We start from the raw sequence: 3,841 nt of genomic DNA on the forward strand, positions 1-3,841 counted from the left end.
TTTTCAGCACAGATGGTCCTGCATTTGTAGCCAGCCATAATTCAGGGAAAGGAAGGCTGAAAATTATTTGGGTTTGGAGTTAGACATCTTAGGATCAGTTTCCAGCTGAATGACTTGTTAGTCACCTAACTGAACCCTTTCTGAATGTGTAACATATGAAAGCTTAAATGAGATTTGCATATGAGAGCCTTCTATATGATCTAAAACATCATATAAACACAACACCTTTTATTCCTATCATTTTTCTTGTATTTTTTTTTTCTTCCTATTGACTTAGGTAGGTAGGTAAAGAGAGTAACACCTATAGTAATTTACTTGAGACGTGAGCAGGGAGAGCCTTCTGGTTAGGTCTATTTTGGAAGGAGGGAGCTGCAATTGGAGAGGGAGGGAGCTCAGGTGTTTCTGGCCAGTCCTTCAACATTTTTTGAATGCGTAGGACTCCATGGCTAGTCTTATTCTAGGTGCTGGGAAGAGGTTGAAAAAGACCAGACTTACCCAGGTTACCACAATTGTGGTGCTGCATAAGGTTCAGGAACTATTATAAAAGAGTAAATCCTAATTCCTCCCCTCAAGGCCCTCAAGCTATATTGGGGGCAGGGGGATGGGAAAGGCTGATGCACAACAAAATAATTGTTACTGGTCTGACCCATTTACCAGGCTTCTCTTATTTTTCAGATTCTTGGCTGAAATCTCTTTTACAAAAAATTGAGAATTATTCTAGAGATTTCTCTCAGAACAGAGACAAGTTGCTGCTTGCACCCAGACTGGGGTACTGGGGTGAGGCTGGAAATGCTTAAAGTGGCATTATATATATATATTATATATATAATATTCATATATATATATATATATAAATATATTATGTGTACGTGTGAGGTTGCCCCCAAAGGCAAACAGGTTTATTGGGACCACAGTCCAGGCGATCAAAGCTTGAACTTGGCTATACTTCCCAGCTCATCCTTCTTCATAGCATAGGAATTGGAAGAGCCTTTGGCTGCATGATAAGCTCATCTGCTGGATACGCGGCTGTGGTCTTGATGTTCCAGAAGGCGACCCCACCAGCACATGTGCAGAGCAGCTGAACAGCCTGATTCACACGGCGTAGTGGGGACACGTCGATGGCCTGACCCCTCCCTGTTCGGGATCACCCAATGCAGGTTGAGTTCTCCCAGAACCACGATTAATAATGGCATGGACCAGGACCTGCGGGGTTCTCACCAGTGAGCAGATGGATGATCTCAAAGGCATGCTTGGCAGTGCGCATGCTCATGAGCTGCTTGCCATTTTTAAGGCGGTGCATCATCACTGTGTTGGTGAGGCGCTCCACAGTGGGGCACTGTGCCTTGTCGAAGCGCTTGGTGGCAGAGCGCCCTGCACGGTGAGTCAGGTACTTGGCATACTTCTCCTTCACCACTATGTAATCCTGCAAGGAAATGTCATTGATCTGCACATCATCGATGCTCCACTTCCCAAAGAGCATGATGTCAGAGGTCTCCGTGACTGCAGGTGCAACCATCACCCACTCGGTCATCCTGAGGACACAGCCGGGGCGTCACAATCAGTCAGCATGCACCATGCTCTGTCCTGACACAGACAGGAAAAGGAAAGTGGCCTGACTTATAATGCAATGTGTCAAACCACTTGATCTGTTTCATTCTTACCATCTGTAAAATGGGCATGATACTCCATGCCTATTTGGTTAGAAAAAGTCCAGAAAGTGGCTGGGAAATCCTATAACATTGGGACCAAAACCAAAAAATAAAAATAAAATAAAATAAAATAATATAAAAATAAAATAAAATAATAAAATCAGGAGATGAAACAATCATGTTTAAATGGTGTCCCCTGCACATGAGCTCATCTCGGAAAGAAAAAAAAAAAATAAGCTGATGGGATTAAATCAGCTAGAGATGTGGCATCCCCAGAAACATCAGAAATGTGTGAGAGCTTCGGGCAGAATCTTTATGTGGCAACATCAAAGCGCTGACAACAGGCTTACTGCCCTGTGGGCTAAAGCAGATGCTCTGGTGATCCCACAGCCAGACCACCGTCCTCCAATAAATCCTTCTCCACTGTAGCAAAGTTCTCAAATCTTTAGAAGGCTCTTAGTGTGGATTATAGCAAACATCTCAGTACATCTTTCTCAGCAAGGATGTTGAAGAACCACTGGGGTGAATTTTAAATACGGTCTTTTTTTTTATATATAAAGATTTTTATTTATTTATTCATGAGAGACAGAGAGAGAGAGAGGCAGAGGGAGAAGCAGGCTCCCAAGGAGCAGAGAGCCCGATGCAGGACTCGATCCCAGGACCCCGGGATCACGACCTGAGCTGAAGGCAGACGCTTAACCATCTGAGCCACCCAGGCACCCCTTAAATACGGTCTTATTAACACATCCCTTCCTATAGCTCAGAAAAAGCAGGAGGCACCCAGAATCTTCCCAGAATGTGGAATGCCAAAACCTGGGTGCATTTTCATTATGAGTGCAAAATATATGCAAAGCGGTCACCCATGGAATTCAAAGCCACTACCCAGGGGGACTTCGGGCTTGGGCAGGTGAATTTCTGAAGCAATTACTCTGAAAGTGCTAGACTGCTTTTCAATCTAAAAAGAGACATGGCTACTGTGTACCTCCTTACTAGCTACAAAGTGTTGAGATATTAAAAGCAGTTCCCAGTTATTTAAAAGGGAATGGGAATGAGGAAGGGGCCTTGACTTTATTACACTGTTTGGCTGTGATATCCCAGAAAACATGGAACTTGAAGTATACCTTCAATGAGTATTGAAGGTTGGGGATGGGTCCAAAACCCTGGACTGAGACCACCAAGGGGCTAAAGGTGGATAAAAAAGGCCCTTCTGCTCAGAACAATCTGCTCCGACTGTAGCTTTTTCTTTTCTTTTTTTTTTTATTTAAAATCTTTTTTTTTTTTAAAGATTTTATTTATTATTTGACAGAGAGAATGAGAGAGAGAGAGCACATGACAGGGGGGAGGGTCAGAGGGAGAAGCAGACTCCCCGCCTAGCAGGGAGCCCGATGCGGGACTCGATCCCGGGACTCCGGGATCATGACCTGAGCCGAAGGCAGTCGCTCAACCGACTGAGCCACCCAGGCGCCCCGACTGTAGCTTTTTCTAAAAGGAGTCATCAAGGGGTGCCTGGGTGGCTCAGTCGGTTGAGTGGCCGACCCTTGATTTTAGCTCAGGTCCTGATCTCAGGGTCATGAGATCAGGCTCCAAGCTCCGTGTGTGTCTGCTTGAATCTCTCTCTCCCTTTCCCTCTACTCCTCCCTCCTGTGTGCTCTCTCTCTCTCTCAAATAAATAAATAAATCTTTAAAAAATAAAAATATAAAAGGAGTCATCAAGTCAAATCTGTGACTAGCAATCCTAAAATGGAAATGAAAATACATGTCCACTGCCAGATATTTAAAAGAACATTCATAACAGCTTTATTCATAGTAGCAAAAAGCAAACTAAATGTTCACTAACAGGTGAATGGATACAAAAGTGTGGCATATTCGTTCAGTGGAATACTACTCAGCCACAAAAAGGGATGAACTATTGATAAATATAATAACATCAGTTAATCTCATAAGCCTTATATTTGGGTAATAGAAGCCAGGAAATAAGATTAAGTATTATATTATTCCATTTATATGAAGTTTCAGAACAGGAGAAACTAACTGGTATCAGAGCAATAGTTGTGTTGGGGGGGCAAGAAATGCCTGGAATGTGGTATTAGGTGAGAACTTCGTAGCATGCTGGAAGCATTCTGTGTCATTTCTGGGGTGGTATTCGCACAAATGTATATGTTTGTCAAAACTCATCAAAATGTACGTTAAGT

At 43.2% G+C, this 3,841-nt stretch overlaps 1 pseudogene; it reads right to left on the reverse strand.

The window, feature by feature from the left end:
• Positions 1-923: 923 nt before the first annotated feature.
• On the reverse strand, positions 924-1,531 carry LOC123848996 (small ribosomal subunit protein uS7-like; annotated as a pseudogene).
• Between the last annotated feature and the right edge of the window lie 2,310 nt (positions 1,532-3,841).

Source organism: Mirounga angustirostris, unplaced genomic scaffold (assembly GCF_029215605.1).
Source record: "Mirounga angustirostris isolate CCGP_5_RB_7025 unplaced genomic scaffold, mMirAng1.0.hap1 SCAF_2, whole genome shotgun sequence".
Lineage (NCBI taxonomy): Eukaryota > Metazoa > Chordata > Mammalia > Carnivora > Phocidae > Mirounga > Mirounga angustirostris.